Below are 19764 nucleotides of genomic sequence, written 5' to 3'. Positions count from 1 at the left end.
TTGTACAATGTCTGTCTGTGAATTCCTTAGCCATCTGATGGCTACTTCCCTGCTTGCTGCTGATAGCAACAGAGACCAACATAGAAGGGCCATTCAGCATATGAATATCAGAATGCATAGAATCACCATGGCATAACCCAAGTTATTAAACATGAGTAGGCTCCTCTCTGTTTTAGGCTTCCTGCAGAACACACAATTAAGTGACAAGAAAATTAGAATAGGAAAGCATCATGTGTCTTTATAATTTTCTTGTTCCAAAAAAATTGCCTTTATTCCATACAATCAATGATCTTAGTTACATTGTATATTTAAATCAGTTTATATAGTCATTTTCTACAGCAAATACTACATGACCTGGAGAGCCTGAGTGGACGGATGACTATTGAACTCATGCTTCACAGACATAGGTCTCCTGTTACTTTTATGCAGTAAGCATCCTCTTGGGGCTTATTGCCTACTGAATTACTGAATAATCAATTTTCCTGTGCCTCTACCTATGTTAGGTCTAGAGCACCTGTGGTTTTTTAAAGAGCATCAGCTTGATTAAAACTTCAAGAGGCTTTTTGGAATAAAATAGAGCTATGCTTGCTCTTGTTGTAGAGCATGAATCTGATTCATTAGAAAATATTCTGCTTTTTCCAAGTCTTTCCATTTCCTAACAAATGGGGCAGTGTTATTTTTTCTGATAGAAGCATAGAATTGCATTGTGTGTGTGTGTGTGTGTGTGTGTGTGTGTGTGTGTGTATTACACATTTTCTGGATCCATTCATCTCCTGAAGGGCATCTGGGTTGGTTCCATATCTTAGCTATGCTGAATAATGCTACAATAAACATAGTTGTGCTGGTAGCTTTAGTGTGGCCTTGTTTGTGATCATTTGGGTAAATGCCCAGAAGTGGGATTGCTTGTTTATAGGGGAGCTCTATGTGTAGTCTTTTGAGGAACTTCCATACATCTTTCCAGAGTGGTTGAACAACTTTACACTCCAACCAACAGTGCAGAATGGTTCCCTTTTGGCCACATCACTTCCAGTATCTGTTGTTATTAGAGTTCTTGATTATAGCCATTCTAACTGGGGTGAGGTAGAATCTCAGTGTTGTTTTGATTTGTATTTCTTTTATGGCCAGAGAAGTTGAGCAAAGCCAGACCCTCAAAAATATAAGTCCCATGGTTTCCCTGATTTGCAGTAATTTGTATATGTCTAGGATAATTTTAGCAGATGAGCAGAAGAGCTCAAAAGCTATGTATATATGACAATGAAATGATGTTATGTGAAATGAACCCCAAGATCTGGACACAAGAGGTCTTCCTTTATTGTTGTTGTTTTTAATGTACTATGTGATTTTTTTTGTTTCCTTTGTATGGGCTTCCTTTGGTATAGCCCCGTTATCACTGTACTTGATTTTGGTACCGTGCATCTTATATATATACATTTGTCTAATTTGGGGAGGGGAAGGGTAATAACAAAATGCTGAAATAAGGACACACCAATGATACCCACAAGACAGTATATTGGAAATGAACTTTAAGACTTCGGGGTGGGGGGAGGAGTGAGAAAGGTGGGGGAGGAAAGAGTATGGGAGAACAACAAGGGAAGGGGTAATCATGCTCAACAAGAAGTGTGCTCATTACCTTACTCATGTGGCTGTAACCCTTCTGTACAGCATCTTTACAATAAAATAAAATTTAAAAACTATTCTGCTTTGTGGAACATCAGCTCCTTTGTACAACTACTTACTGAGAAAAATAAAACAAAATAGCAAACTTCAGGCCAAGTGAGTTTCTTCACCAGAGAGTTGAGCTTTGCCACAGAATGATGTGACAGGGTGGAGGAACCTGTGGCATAATTTCCTTGATGGGATAAACTGGGCATTAATATTTTCCACAATTGTCTCTTCTCTAATTTCCCATTTTTTCAAAAACTCAATCCATTGGTGAGCTAATCCTAAGCTTTATCCAAAGATTGGAAGTACATTTCTGTAATGATAATGCCTTGCATTTATGTAGGGCAGGACTTAGGGACCAGATGACGCTGTGCTGTGAAAAGCTTATCCTGAGCATGACAGCCTTCCTGACATCTATCCTCTACATGCTAGTGATGTTTACCTTACAGTACAGACAATACCGTAGTCTCTAGACCTTGATAAATGTCCCCTAGCAGGTATGGGAGGGAAAAGTAGAGGCAAATTGATTCCCATTGAGAATCACTGGTCTAGTTATTTTATATTTCTAAACCCATTGGACTTACACACTGAAGCTATGGAGTCACATGTTGTTATCTCTACTGGACAGGAAAGAAGAATTGTAGACACAAAAAGCTTCAAGCCTCATTTTCAATATAATGATCTTTTGCTAGTGCTTAGAGTATAATATCTTCTCTGTGTATGTGTAGTAAGTAGCATTTTGAGTTAATGTACATACTTCAGGATAGAGTAGAAATACAAGCCAGAAAAGTTAAAAGAAAACTTTCAGTGTAAATACACTCATATTGAAGACTAGATTGGCATTCTGCTAATTCTGCCAGGTGCTCTATAGGATAAAATGTTACATACTAATTCTTGGTCATATACCATGTACCTATTAAAGTAACTTGTTTAATTGCTTTTTATTATTTTTGTTTAAAAGCACAGAGACAACACAAGAGCAATAACAATGTCTCAAACTCTCTGAATTACCATTAACAATATTATTTGGCTTTATAATTTTTAAATTAAAAAAACACAAAGGATATAATGCAGAGGATAGAAGTCTCTTTGCTCCCATTCTAGACCAATTCTGTCTACCATTTCTTCCAGTATTATGGCTATTATAAATGTGATATACGTCCTATAGCATCAAGTTTTATTTAACTATATAAATATAAAATGTATTTATTCTGTGAATGCTTGTGTATATAATCTCCACAAACAATACATACTAAAAGCAAATGTGCTTTTGCAAATTTATATAGTAGCAACCAATTATATTGTTTTTTCTACTTAATTTCTAACTTTAGTAGGGTAACATTATAAATGTGAATTTGTCTATTTTGCTTTCATAATATTCAATTGCAAAATCACACCATAGTGCATAGATTTATTTTTTATTTTTTTTAATTTAAAGATACTTTACAGAAGGGTTACAGTTACATTAGTAAGGTAATGGGTACATTTCCTAAGGGATAGTAGGGGATAAACAAAGGAAGGGGTAACAATGGGTTTGTTTATTAATAATTACTCACCGTGATACCAATTTTTCAGTATTTAAAACAGTGATGCAACGTATGTCTCTGAATCTCTTCAGAGAAAAGGGGTAGATTTTTCTAAGGGACTTAACTGAAATTATATTTGCCATATGATCTGGGAATCTAGTATTAGGAATATCTGGGACAGGAATAGGCACCAGTGACTAAAGAAAAGAAACACAATTTAGGAAGAACACTTAGGTCACAGGGGAGCACATAAATGTGTAAGGAGAAAGAATACTATTGAAGAGTCTCTGAAAACTGAACTAAGAGTAGATACAATGAGTAGGAGGAACTTTGGCGCTTAAGACCTTAACTGGTTACAGATTATTCAAATGAAAGAAAGCATCATCCCAACCAATTGTGCTTTATACCAGAATGCAAGCTGGCTCATTTGCAAATGTAATATGCCATATTCACCGTCGAAAGAAGAAAGACAACACACTATCATTGCAATTGGTGAAGGAAAACATATAATTATCCACGTTGATAAAACATCCAAGTATATAAGAAATAAAATAAAATAAAATTTCACTCTGATGAAGTAAGCTGTATGGATCACATCATCCTTAGTGATAAAAGATTGGGTCATTTCTCTTTAAGATTAGGAACAAGCATGCATGTCCATTTTCACCAGCCCTATTCCACACTGGACTGGAATTTTTAGCCAGTGTAAACATGGACACAAATGCATCATTGCAGATGACATCATTATCCCTGAAGAAAATCTGAGAAAACTCTATAAATGTGAGAATTTAAAGGAAGGTTAAGCAAGTTTACACAATTTTAGGTCAACATATGATGATTTGCTATCAATGCATGACTTCATACCAAAATTTTTAAATAGATGGTATTTGGAAGAATTGAAGAAAAGAAATTCTTAGGCATATGTGTAATGAAAGTTGTGCTTGTACGGGTTCTGAATGCTGAACAAAATAACATTCTCTTGAAATATATAGCAAGTAAGATATACTTAAATGGAGAAATATGTCTTGATCATAGACTGGAAGATCCAAAATTGTAATGATATTAACTAATAACACACTTCAGTTAAAATCTCACAATATGTTTTAAAAGATGGACTTTGGCAATATAATTCTAATATATATATATATATATATATATGCATGTATAAATGCAATGCAACTCTAATACCCAAAACAGTTTGAAAAATAGTAGTTGTAAGAACCATATTTATAATTTATATTTGCAGTCTTAAGGAAAATATCTAGTAATTAAGATACTAATATTGGTAATATGATAAGTAAAGCTAATTGATGATGAATATGAAAAAGTGAAAAGCATGATGATTTGATTTTTTTGGAGAGGTATAGAATATTTTCAATGGTGAAATGTCACTGTGTTTAGTAAATGGTATAGGGATATTAGACAATCTGAAAAAAATTACTCTTTTTCTATAGTAAAATGAGGTGAAAATCTCTCTTAGGTTAAAAAATGTTCATTTTGTCTTTAGTTTCAAAAGATATCTGCACTACATATTCTTCTAACTCTGTCAAAATCTTTTTTTTAATGAAGCTTAACAAGGCCACACTAAGCTACCAGCACAATAATGTTCATTGTAGAGTTATTTACCATAACTAAGATATGGAACCAACCCAGATTCCCCTCACGAGATGAATGGATCAGAAAATGTGGTATGGTATATATACACAATGGAGTTCTATGCTGCTAATAGAAAAAATGACATTGCCCCATTCATAAGAAAATGGAAAGATTTGGGGAAAATCATTTTAAGTGAAGTAAGTAAACCAGACCCAAAGAAACATAGGCTCCATGGTTTCCCTCATTTGTAGTAATTAGTATATGTCTAGGATAATCCTAGCAGGGATCACATAGCTTAATAGCTATGTACATATGGCCTTATAAAATGATGATAATAGAAATGAACTCCAAAATATGGAAACAAGGGATTTTTTTTGTTCTTGTTTTTTTTTTTATTGTGCTAGGTGAAGTTATTTCTTTTATTTCTTTCATTTTCCTCACTTTGGTTTATCCCCTGTTGTTACTGTTTTTGACTTTGGTATCCTGTGTCTTGAATATATGTTTACTTGATTTGGGGAAGGGAAGGGCAATAACAAAATGGTGAGATAAAGGACAAAGGGTGAAGCAATGCAGTAGCAATACTCACAAGGCACTATGTTGGAAATGAACTTTACAACTTGGGAGAGAGTCAGGAGGCAGGGAAAGTTGGAGAAAAATGAGAGGGTCATAATGATCGACAAATAATGTATTCATTACCTTATTTATATAATTGTAACCACCCTGAACATCAATTTTTTCAATACAATAAAATTAAATTTTAAAAATGAAGTTTAATAGCCTTTTTGATGTTACTGGGGTTTGACTCAGAGTTCATCTTTACTAGGCAGGCACGATATCATACCACTTGAGGCACAGCCCTACCCTTTTTGCTTGGTTTATTTTATAAGACAGTACCTTGTTTTCTTCCAGAGCTAACTGAGTACAGTGATTCTGCTATATGTGCCTCCCAGGCAGCTGGAATTACAGGTATGTACTTCTACATACAGCTTACTTGTTGAAATGGTTTTGTCTGGGCTGGCTTGGAATCACTATCCTTCTGATTGCCATCTCCTGAGTAGTTGGGATTTAGGGATAAACCATAATGTCCAGAAAGTGGTGGGCCATTATCTTTCTCCTTTCATTATTTTTTGGGGGGAAAATGTGTTATTTTTAAAAATTACTATTTCCCTTTATACAGAATGACATTCTTCTATCTGAATTTACAATTTTCCCCTTGATATATTATAATACAGGATGTGTCTAAGAATATTCTTTCTTGGTAATCACTGAGATTTCTGAGTGTATACATTTGGGTTGTGTTTGGATATTATAATCATTTTGAAATGATTTTCTGTATGTGAACTGAGGGGATAAGATCACAAAATAAAACAATCTTCATAAAACAAAAGTATATTGTAAACAGCATATGTCTGCATAAACATGAGTCTATAGTTTCTTTTCTTTGAATTCTTTAAGATGACTAAGTGTGAGTAAAGCAAATATTACAACATTTGCATGGCAATGGATTTAAACTGTTGTTAAGTGTTCAACATTTTAAGTGAGATGATGCAATGTTAGCTCTAGGCAGAATATAAAATGTCAGAATGTGTATTTAAAACTTAAAGCAATCATTATAAATGATGCTTATAGGCATTTTATGAATTGAAAAATCAAATATATACACTGAAATTTTAAAAAATGAAAATGAAATACACAACTAATGATAAGAAGAAAGGTTTTTGAAGTGTGCTATTTAGTGTATCAGTATATAAATGTATAATTGAATGAATAGAAGGGAAGGTAAATACGCTGTGAGACAGCAAATACATTATGTTTAAAAGGTTACTACAACGGCCGAGAGAGCTTTCTGGTGTTTGAAAATATTCTTAATTAAACATTTGGAATCTTTTGAAATCACTCTTCCTTTTCACAATATATTAGACTATATTACTTAAAAACACAACTGGTTATTTTCATTTACTGGATTCTTTTTTTGTGTGTGTGTGCCAACCCTAGGATTTGAACTCAAGGCCTGAGTACTCTCTCTGAGCTTTTTTGCTCAAGGCTAGCTCTCTACCACTTGTGTCATAGACCCATTTTTAGCTTTTTTGGTGGTTCATTGGAGAAAGGAGTTTCAAGAGCTTTCCTGCCTAAGCTGGCTTCAAATTGTTAACCTCAGATCTCAGCCTCTGAAATAGCTATGGGTATGATCCACCAGTGTCCTGCCTTGGGATCCACTAATATATATATATATATATATATATATATATATATATATATTGCCATTCTATAATCTTTTTTTTTATTGTGAGAATACCATTCAAAGGAGTTACAATTACATGGGCAAGATAACTAGTACATTTCTTATCAAGCATTGCTGCCTCCTCTTTGTTTCCCCTTCCCATCCCTTCCCATACTCTCCCCCTCCCCCCACCCGATCTTCCCCCCACTCCCCACCAAAGTTGTAAGGTTCGTTTTCGACATTAACTACTTGTACATCTCATTGTTGCAATGGGTCCACCTGTATCCCTAGTTAAACGATTTGTTTCTTCCCTTCCCCTCCACAAATTATACCAACATCAAATACAGTGAAAGCATGGGTTATACCGTGAGGGAGAGACATACAAAGCAACAAAGAAATCATCTTATAAATGTGTTAGAAACAATCTCATGAAAGGAAAAAAAAAACCCAAAATTTGAATACTTATCTTGGGGTTCATTCCCTTAACATCAACTTATCTGACCTTTTCTGCTTGACTCAGACATATAGTAGCTATTGCAAATAAGGGAAACCATGGGACCTATGTTTCTTTGGGCCTGGCTCACTTCACTTAATATAATTTTTTCCAGGTCTTTCTATTTCCTAACAATTGGGGCAATGTTATTCTTTCTGATGGAGGCATAGAATTCCATTGTGTAAATATACCACATTTTCTTGATCCATTCATCTACTGAGGGGCATCTGGGTTGGTTCCTTATCTTAGCTATGGTAAATAATGCTGCAATAAAAACATAGTCGTGCTGGTAGCTTTGGTGTAGTCTTGTTCGTGGGATCCACCAACTTTTTTTAACTCGTGTAATACTTCCTTTTGAGCTCACATGGAGTACATGTAAAACTAATGCATAAGTCCAAGCATTTTTCAACAAAGCTTTGAGAACTAGTATTATATAGCTTGCATTGCCTGTATAATAAAAATATGTATCAGTAGAAAAATCCTTAAGAAATTATATTAGTTTAGAAACTGAAAGCCATATTTCTCACTGTCATGTATCACCAAAGAAAATGTAATCGAAATTACAAAATATTCAGAAATGAAATATGATAAAAAATACCTCTGAGATGCAGCTAAAATGTCATTTAGGAGGAAATCTGGAATCTATAATCTGACATGCATACATCAAAATAGAAAAATATGCATTAATGCTGTGGGTATGCAAATTTATAAAAACAAAATAATGCAATGGGAAAATAGAGGTAAAATCAGAAACCTACAAAATTAAAAACACACAAAAATAGAATCACCAAACTAAATTATTTTCTTTAAATGAAATAGACTCACTTCCAGTGAGCATTGAAAAATACACATACAAAATAGAATGCGCATGGGAGCATATGCAACACACATCTAGAAAGATATATATATATATATATATACATATATATATATGATTCAAATACATATATACACAATAAATACCAATATCTATTTCTAATCAATTTGAAAAATTAAAAAATAATGAAAAATGAAGCTTATCAAAACTTCAACAAGAATTTTAAATCTCATTTTAAATATCTAATATCTTATTTAATTACAAACAAGGACAAAGTCTACATAAAAGTTTTATGGTTTTCCCTATTTTCAATAACTAGTATATGTGTGAGACAAGCAAAAATGGTCAGATAAGTTGATGTTAAGCGAAATGATCCCCAAGATAAGGACACAAGTGGTTTTGTTCTTTCTTGCTATTGTTTCTATAATATTTATAAGATGATTTCTTTGCTGCTTTGTATGTCCCTCCCCTACGGTATAACCCCTGTTTTCACTGTATTTGATGTTGGTATAATTTGGGGAGGGGAAGGTCATAAACAAATTGTTTATGAAAGCTTTTATACTCATTATCTTACTTATGTAACTGAAATTCCTCTGTACATCACCTTTTCAATACAATAAAAATTTAAAAAAGTTTTATCAGAAAAATACTTATTTTTCCAAAGTCTTTCTAAAATGATAGAAAAAAAGAGATGATTCTTAGCTCATTTTAGGAGTTAGTATTTAATTAATAAGATTCATAAAGCTAGTATAAGAAAGAAAAATTATGGATTTTTAGCAGGTGATGGAGTCTCAGGCCTGTAATCCTAGCTACTGAAGAGGCTGAGATATTTGGATCTTGGTTTGAAACCAGGCTAGGCAGACAAGTCTGTAAAAGACTCTTATTCCAATTAATTAGCAAAAAGCCAGAAGTGGAGATGTGGGTCAAGTTGTAGAGCTCCAGCTTTGAGCAAAAAAAGTGAAGTGAGAGCACAAGCCCCAGTATGGCATATAAGAAATACATAGATTCTAAAACAAACACATAATAATACCTCTAATAAAATAGGAAATTATACCTAAAGCAGCATATAAAACTTATAGCTTCATCAGCAACATCAATAAGGATAAGTAGGCTTTAATCCCATGATGTAAAGAAGTAAAAATTACAGGGTATTTATTAATTCAAGTCCCCATATTAAGTTATAATGAAATATCTTCATGATCAATCCTCCCAAGAAGACTGAAAGTGGGATGAGGGAGAATGGTAATCAGAAATAGAAGCTTACTTTGATCATGGTATATTAGATGTGTGATTTGAAATATTACAATGAAAATCAGACTTGTACAACTAGTTTATGCTAAGGGAGAATGATGAAAGCAGTGGCATCAAGCAAGATGCATTATACTTATAAACTGATTTGTACAACTACTTAAATATAATTTTAAAATGAAAAAAGGAAAAAAAATTAGTTTACTATTTTTTTTTAATTTCCTACCTAAGCCTGGTTCTCATGGCTCAGGAGGCTCAGATCTGAGGATTGACCTTCAATGCCAGCCCAGGCAGGTAATTTTGTGAGACTCTTATCTGCAATGAAATACATGCACACACAACACACACACACACACACACACACACACACACACACACACACACTTCTACCTAACTTAGTAATAGTTCATGAGGCCTGTCATTAACAAATAGTACCTATCAAGAAAAGCACCACAAACCCATAACTTACTTAGGACAGTTTAGAGTCATTTCTCTGTGGATGTTAGCTGAAAGAAATAAACATATTTTCATGTTCCATTACCTTGGGCTTCAAAGCTAACCCAGTATGGCAAGAACAAATGCAAGACCATAGGAAATGAAATTACAGGCAAGTTTGAATATTTACTCTTGCATTTTTCTTGTTCATTGCTGCTAATGACATAAATATTTTCAATTCTATTTTGAAGTTTAATATGACTACCAATATCAGATTTGCTACATTTTCTATTAGAAAATTCCATGATAAAAAACTAAAGATTATATTATTATTATTATTTGGGCTTGAACCCATGGTTTGGGCACAGCTTCTGATCTTTTGTACTGAAGGCTTTTATTCAACCACTTAAGCCATACCTCTACTTTCAGAGTTTTGTAATAAATTGGAAATTAAGAGTCACATGAACTTTCCTGCCTAGATTGGCTTTGAAAGGTGGTCCTAGATCTCAGCCTTCTGAATAGCTAGGATTCCAGGCATGAGCCACCAATGCTCAGCAAGATAATATTTTATTCAATTACAATCCTTACGTCTCTCCTCCATCCTTTCTCCATTTCATTTAGAATTTGGTGATGATAAGTTTGTTTGATCCTGAATTTCATGAGAATTTGTTCATCAAAATGACTTTTGCTGTCTAATGGAATTTATTTATAAAAAATAAATGAAGTTCATGTTCATTGGCATTGTTCATTCTTATTAAAACTTAAGAACAATCTTTTAATTTTATATATTTTAATGCATTTTTATTGTTTTTTTGTAAGGGTGATATACAGAGGGGTGACAATAATACAAGTCAGATAATGAATACATTTCCTTTTGAACAATGTCACCCCTTTCCTGTCTCCCAGTTTTTCCCTCCTGTCCCCATCTACAAGTTATATAGTACATTTTCAACATAATGTCCAGTGACTACCACTGCTGCATTTTTGCATGATGATTATTGTAAATAAATATTTGTGATTTTTGAGATAATCTTGCATTCTTAAGAAGAGTACTCCCTAGCTATGTTAAAAACAAGTATTTTAGGTGCACACAAACAAAATTATGTTGGTTTATTTAGGTCCTTTTGTGTCTACTAATAAGGGGAGTAGTCTATAACTTTTAAAAATGTCCTTGAGAATTTTGGTACCAAAGTTACACTAATATAATTTGAAAAATGAGGACTTTTATTGTTTCTCTTTCTTTGAAATACTTTGCATGATTATCTTTTATTTGGCTCCCATATGGAATTTTTACTGGGGTATTATTCTGTATTTTATAGTTTATGCTTTTATTTTCATTAATAAGTATTATTCTTTCATGGTTAAAAATATTTTTTAATTTATGCACCCTTTTTTGTTCTAAATGTGTTAAGAGACTATTGTTATTTTAATCTCATCTCTTCTGGTTGAGTCACTTCTTAATTACTAATGTTGTTTATCCATTTGCTTTTTCAATCTGTATTTCTTAGCTGTTCATATTAGTTCACTTATCTTACTAATTTTCTTCCAAAAAAGTATCTTTTTAAAATTTTGTTGATCTTACGTATTGTTTCTTTGTTTTTACTACTTAATTATAAACATTATAAAATAATTAATTGATTAATTAATTTCTGATCTTATCTTTTTTATTTCCTCCTACTTTCTTTAGGTTTATTCTTTTCCTTATCAGGTTTTTCAGTTGAAACTTAATGCATTTATTTTCAATCATATTTTTTAATTAATACTTCCATAGCTCCATGCTACTTTTTAGACAATGTATAATTTCCACTGTGATTTCTTTCTTAACTCACAAGTTACTAAGCAACCATTTCAATAATCTAAACTTTACTTACTGCCTTGCTTCTGTTAACTTTTTGTTAATGGCATTGTGGTCAATGAATGTGGCATTTATGGTATTAAATGCTTCAAACTGCCTCACTGTTGCTTTTGTGATTTAATTCACATGTAGTGAGTTAAAAAATGTTTGATATATACTTGTAATCTTCATATTTTTCTCAAAGCAGAATTGTATATGTTCTTGTTTTTTTAATTTTTATGTCAAAGTGATGTACAAAGGGGTTACAGTTACATAAGTAAGGTAATAAGTACATTTCTTGTCAAACTTGTTACCCCTTCCCTCATTTTTCTCCTACTTTCCTTCACCTCCACTCTCCCCACCTACAAGTTGTACAGATTTTCCAGCATATTGTCTTGTGTTTATCTCTTTTGCATTGGTTCTTTGTCTCACCATTCAGTTGTTCCCCTTTCCCTTCCCTCATTCAAATAAATGCATATACAATACCAGGATACCAAAATCAAATGAATATTTTTAAATTTCATTGTTAAGAAGCGCAATATTATTTGTTGTTTAAATCCATAACAGATCTTTGAATTTTCCTCTATGATTATGCATTAGTCATTTGCTCTGAAAATTCTGTCAGTTTTAACATGATACATTCCTTCACTGAATAATTCTCCCTTCTCCCTTATTAATTTAAAAATTATTTTTAGGTTTTACAGTAAAGGTTAAATTTATTTATAATGCATGGCTAATTAAATTGGCTGATTTTAAAAAATCCTTTTTTCTTTTCCTCATTGTGACTCATACCTCTAGGTATATGCTCTTCTTGCTGAAGTGAATACCTTAATGGAAATCTATGGTAATAAGCTCATCAAGTATTTGTATAACTAAAGTTTTCTTCTGGAGAAAACTGAATTGTCGTTCAAATTATTCTGCTCACTTTTTCTCCTCCCAAGTCTCTTGATTCCTTCCCAGCCAGGCTCATGTCTATCATTTCCCTGAATCTGTTTTTTATGTCCAGTAACAATCTCCTTTGTCTATTCCAAAACATGTATTCTTCTTGATTTTCTATGGTCTCTGAACAATATTTCACACAGTTTACCACTTCTTCCTCTTTGCGGTGCATTACACATTCCATCTTCATAATATGGCTCTTCAAAACATTGCTAACAAACTCACACTTTTTCTCCTTTGGTGACTTTGCAAAAGCAAACTGCTATGTTTCAGTGTTGCTATGTGCAGTAACTGCAGGTGGCCTCTATGACATGAGAATGTCCTTTGGCCAACAGCCAGCAAGGAGCCTGGGACCTCAATCTTACAGCTGAAAGGAAGTGGGTTTTTGTTTACCTGAATGTACTTGGATACAGATCCATTATCAGCTGAGCCTTTGAAGGAAAGTCTATTTCTTGTTAATACATTGCTTACAGCTATACAGAGGACCCAATTAAATAAGCCAACTAAGACTCCTGAACCACAGAAGCTGTGGAATAATTAATTCTTGTTTCAAGCCACTAAGATTAGCTTACATAGAGAAAATGAATATAATACCACAGTTTTGGTGATTTCATTCATCACATGGGAGAAGCTTTGGCTATTTTGACCTATACAATGATGATAAAATTAGAATATGTTGTGGTATTATACAATTAAAACCACTGCTGTATAATATTTTGTTGTATAGATATACCACAATTTCTTTACACATTCTACTAATAATAGAATTTTTTTATTATTTTCAATTTGTTTATCATGGATGAACAGTCTTCTATATATTGTAAATAAATTGAGTAAATATTTAAATTGCATTTAAATTGAGTAAGTATTCATATATTATGTTGTTGGGTCATAAATTACACATGTTTATTTTTATAGGCATTGTCAATCTATTTTCTATGTGGTTATAATGTGGTTATAATGATTTGCAGTTGGTTTGCAGAAGTTTCACATATGTTGTTGATAGAAGCATTTTTCTATTCTTGTTGGGCATACCTACTCTGTTACCTTGTTTCTACTAGAGTGGAAAAAAACAGTAAGTTTTAAGGAGGAAGCATAAGAAAATATACTTAACTATCTTGGAATAAGGAAACATTTGTTAAGCATGACAAAAAAGCATTAACACTGAGGAAAAATAGTGATAAACTGGATTTATAAAGGCATTTTAATACACTTATTTTAGTATTTCCTTACAAGTTTTAAATGATACCTTTTTTCCTCTTTTGTTATTATATGTGTTTATTATCTGTAATGGAGATTTATTTCCCCCCCAAACTTTTGGCTTATAATTATTTTCTATAGTTTGAAACATCTGTTATATGTTGAAACCTAGCCATTTCTGGACCAGAAAAAATAATCCTTTTTTTCTACCCTAAAGTTTGACTAGCTATGGGTCAATGTTATGTTTAATTCTTATTGAGGTCTCTATTCCACGTATATTTATTTAAAGCTTACATGAATATTTGTTGTAGGTTCAAATACCTACCAATTTTGCATGACTCCAGATTTTATGTCAATGTCAGTGTGCACAGAGCAGAGGCCTGTGACAATAGTGCTCCAATATTGGTGAGAGAAAAGGCAATTCTGAATCAGTTCAGTATCTAGTTTTTTTTGTTTTGGTTTGTTTTTTGTTTTTGTTTTTGTTTTTGTGTCCAGTCGTGGGGCCTGAACCCTGGGCCTGGGCGCTATCCCTGCGCTCTTCAGCTCAAGGCTAACGCTCTACTACTTGAGCCACAGTGCCACTTCCGGCTCTTTTATTTTTTCTGCTTATGTGGTATTGAGGAATCGAACCCAGGGCCTCCTGCATGCAAGGCAAGCGCTCTAGCACTGAGCCACCTTCCCAGCCCCAGTATGTAGTTTTGATTCCAGTTTTGCTTCTAGCAAACAGAGCTTTTAGGGCTATCTCTAATAACCTCAGAGAAAATATTGTAGTAAATTCTGGACAAGTTATGAAGTCAAAATCTTAGTCATCTCTGTATCCATAGTCCAAGTATATAGTACCTCTCTCATAGTTTATTTATTGTGCAACTAAATCAAGATTAAAATGTTGCTCTCATACAGACTGAAGTATGAGGAAGATAAGAGTTGGAATCCATTTTCCTGAAGCTTGTGTTTAGAATGATGCCATTCTCATTTATGTAAGTTATGACTATTTGACAAGAGTCTATGAGAAAGAGACTATGATAACCTTTTTGTCAATACCATGAATGTGTCAATAATGAAAAAATTTTGCTCTACAGCCTGTCCTGGGAACAACACAGCAGACAATACCTATTATCCATGTGTCATTTCCTGGTTGAGGACATAAAAACAGATCAAGGCAAAACCCAGTGCGTCTTTAAATTAGCAGCACAGATCGATGCCCATATTTCTTAGTGTCATGTTTCATTATGTTGAACTATTTATGTCATCGTAACCCAAGGCATCTTAATGCAACCTGACATATAGGTTATGTAGTATTAAAAATAACAAGAAGCTCTTGCATTTTTGTTAATAGCTTAGAAAGTATTTCAGAACCCTTTTCCTACTTAGTAAAGGGCTATCATGTATAGTGTGTGAATATGTGCGTGCAGGGGGAAATGGTGGGTATAGTTCTGTATTGAGGTTTGAAAGGGGAGAGAGTTTAAATATAAGTCAGAAATATTCTCTTACCTTGGTATCTCACCTTTATATTTTATCTTTGACATTTATTATTTATTTGTGGCTATAAATTATTCTCATGATAAGAGTTCAGAAATGACCACTTAAATTGAGACAATACTCTTACTAACTCCTCAAGTGTAAGGTTTTACTTAGCACTCTGCCTTTCAGTATGCTTTTTTCCCTTATCGTCTGTTGTTTATTTTCTTTCCTAAATTTCTTTTGAAAATCTATCTAGCTTTGTAAAATATTTTTATATCCTAGAAGTGCAGATTTGCTGAGAAAATATAACTGTTGTATTAACTATTCCCATTTGTTCTTCAGGATAAGGATTAGTTTTGTTGTTACAGTTTTGTAAATCTCTAATCTTCAGTGCCCATAAAGTAAATTGGAATGTGCTTAGGAATTTAATACTGTCATGCTACCACCGTGATATAATGAAACAGGTGAGAATCTATAATGTACTTGTAACAAAAGTATGCAAAAGAATAAAAACAGAAAAATCCCACATCTATACACATAAAAGATAAAGTAGTGGAAAACCAAAGATCAGAGACAAAAAGGCAAATAAAAATATGCCAGGAAAAAATAACAACAGCAACAAGAAGATGAAAGATGGTTGACTTTTAATCAGAAACAATAAATGTGGTGGATTAATAGAATGGTGTTCTTCAGAATTCATGAAGAATATGCTAAAAATGCTTGCTAATCAAGACAAACTTGCATTGCGAGTATCCTTAGAAATGATGATAGGGTTATACCGTGGGGGAGGGACATACAAAACAACAAAGAAATCGTCTTATAAATATGTTAGAAACAATAGCAAGCCAGAAAAACCATTTGAATACTTATCTTGGGGTTCATTTTGCCTAACATCAACTTATCTGACCGTTTCTGCTTGTCTCAGACATATACTAGTTATAGCAAATAAGGGAAACCATGGGACTTATGCTTTTTATACTTCACAATGAGATGTACAAGACATTATATTGAAAAACGAACTTTACAACTTTGGGATGCAGGGAGATGGGAGGGCAGGGATTGTAAGGGGAAACAAAGGAGGAGGCAACAATGTTTGATAAGAAATGTACTCATTACCTTGCTCATGTAACTGTAACCCCTGCTCTGTACAGTATTCGCACAATAAATAAAAAGTGTTAAAAAAAGGATGACGAGGAACTAGGGCAGTGGCTCAAGTGGTAAGGTGTCAGCTATAAATGAAAAATGAGGATGAATGAAGTCACTATGGGAATAGCTGAAGTGATAAGAGTATTTGCCTAGACAATACAGTCCTGACTTCAAACTCCATGCCACCAAAGAGAAAGAAATAGAATGAGAAAGTGATAATAAAATACAAATATTTGAAGTAACAATAATTGGAATAATTTATTCCCGTGCATCTTAAATAGAAGAAACACTATTCTTACCTAGAAAATACAGGTTCTGAGTTCAAATCTCAGGACCATCAAAAAAAAGAAGAAAGTAATAGTAAAAAAAATTCATCTATGTATAAGAAAATGCTGAGAGGGGCTGGGAAGGTGGCTCAGTGGTAGAGTGCTTGCCTTGCATGCATGAGGCCCTGGGTTCGATTCGTCAGCACCACATAAGCAAAAAGAAAAAAGCGGGAAGTGGCACTGTGGCTCAAGTGGTAGAGCGCTAGACTTGAGCTGAAGAGCTGAAGGACAACGCTCAGGCCCGGAGTTCAGGTCCCACAACCGAATCTCCCCCTCCCCCCCAAAAAAGAAAACACGAGAAGCACTAAATTTGATAAATATAGGAAAGATGAGCCAAGATTAGCTATTAATTTTTGTTTTCTTATATTATTTCCCCTGATATTAATAAAGATGTTTATTTCTTATTTAAATTGTGGGCCTTTAAAAATATTTTCCATCTCTATAATTTTGTTGTCTTTTAGTGGTCTTATTTTCTTTAAATGACTAAGATTTCAAAAAAGTGACAATATAAGGTAAAAATTAAACTATCTAGAGAAAGTAAATGTAAGACAATAATTCACTTACAAAGTTTGCAGTGGTAAGTGTGAAATGATAAAATATTAACTCTGAGGATACTCTGAAGACCCCAGAACACATATACTGTGCCTAGAGCAGCAAGGATAAAAATAATAAAAATCAGTATGAAAAAGTCAATAATTGCAATAAATTAGAATATGTACACTCTTCCTTTAGCAAAAAAGCTACAAAATTCCAGATAAATCAAAAATAAAAACTTGAGAGATCTAACCTCAACCTTAGCTATATAAATAACAAGTTCAAATAAAAACAGAATAAACACTCAACAGACAAAGATTGCTAGATTAGACATAAAAAGTAAAATATATACTGTTTATGAGAGACTAAGTATAAAAAGGTAAATTAAATAAAAGGATGGAAAAATATATAAATTCAATCCTATGTGAAGTGTTAAGATAATCAGGCTCTAGTTAGCAGCTCAAATAATCAACAATTATTTAGGTTAAAGAGGATCTAAATAATACCAGGCAACTTGGCTCCTTTGACATTAACAGATTATCATAAATATGATAATCTACAGAGTGAATATTATTCCAAGTGTACACAGAACATTCAAGGCCAAGGAGATGATATATTTGTTGCTAAGAAGAATCTCATAAATTTCAAGAAACTAGAATCATATAAAAATTTATATATAATGGAATTTTACTGAGAACCATTAAGACCAGGTTATATAGAAAAATACCCTAATATTTGGAAATTTAATAATATATTTCTTTTTTCATTCAACATATATCAAAGAAAAAAATTATGAGAAAGTAGAAAATGATAGGAAGGAAAGACAGATGGAAAGGAATGGGTATATTTGTTCAAAATGCTTTATGTTTAGATATGAAATAATATAATGAAACTCCCTCTTGTTAACTTAAAATGCACGTTAACCCAAAATAAAAAATATAAATAAATAAACAAATCTAGAAACAATGGGTAACAGTGGCTCATGCCTGTCATCCTAGCTACTCAAGTGGTTGAGTTCCAAGGGTCACGTTTCAAAGCCAGCCCTGACAGAAAAGTCTGAGACTCTTATCTCCAGTTCACTACCCAAAATAACTAGAAGTGGAGCTGTGGCTCCAATTGTAAAGTGCTAACCTTGAGCACAAAAGCTCAGGGACAGTGCTGACGCACTGAGTTCAAGTCCCAGGTCCAGCACAAAAAAGAAAAGAAAATATTTTGAGCAAACTATTATGGCAATACTAAAAAACTTATAGTAAAACAAATAAAAAGAAATAACATGGAAAACAAAAGAAATTGTTTTGAGTATATTATCACCACAGTGCTGAACATCTTTGTTCTTTGTGTAAACTAACCATAAAAAAAATGTTGGCCTTGAATGGGTGAAATGAGGAGCTCTGACAATAGAAAATAAAATGTTCACATACAGAACAACTGACATGTTCATCTATTGCTGGTAGAGCTATAGAGCCATTCCAACTGCTTGTGAGAATGGAGTGGTCATTATTTTCATTTGGGGATTTGAATTCATGACTTTGCATTTGCTATACAAGTGCTTTTCCACTTGAGAGACACCCCCAACCTTTTTACTTTTATGTCACTTTTTATTCCAAATAGGGCCTCATAGACCCTTTTGTCAGGGTTTGTCCAGTAATATGCACAAACTTCTTACCTATGTCTTCTGCATGGCTGGGTTTACAAGTACAAACCACCATACCTGGTTTGTTTATTGTAATTGGATCTGACTAACTTATTTTTGAGGTGCTCCTTTATCTGTAATCCTCCTGAACTCTGCATTCCAAATAACTGGGATTACAGGCATGGGTCACAATGTCTGACCCCCGGTCTTTTTTTTTTAATCGATAAAGATAACATATGGCCCCAAAGTATTATCTCCTAATTATCCAAGAGGGACAAAACATTTGTGTACAAAATGGTGTTTATAATTACGTTTATAGTGATTTTATTCAGAAAAGCCACAAATTGGAAACTACCCAATTGTGCATTAATAAGACCATGAACGAACAAATGGCTTATTAACATAATGAAATATTACTCAGCCATGAGTAGAATGAATTACTGATGTTCACAATGGATGTGTTTCAAAGAGTTTATGTTGAGAAGTTTGTCATGGAGGCGTACACATGTGATTCTACTTATAAGAAACCCTGGGGGTTGGGGGAACTCATCCATGGTGATTAGACAGTAGATCCAAGATTACTGACAACAATCCTGCAAAGGATTGCATGATCTTTCTAGGGTGAGAAAAATGTCCCGCATCTTACTGGGATACAGGTTACATAGATCTATGGGTTTGTCAAAATTTTCCATA

The sequence above is a fragment of the Dipodomys ordii genome, unplaced genomic scaffold (genome assembly GCF_000151885.1).
Source record: "Dipodomys ordii isolate 6190 unplaced genomic scaffold, Dord_2.0 Scaffold25, whole genome shotgun sequence".
In the NCBI taxonomy this organism is placed as follows: domain Eukaryota; kingdom Metazoa; phylum Chordata; class Mammalia; order Rodentia; family Heteromyidae; genus Dipodomys; species Dipodomys ordii.
This window is presented reverse-complemented; position numbering follows the sequence as displayed.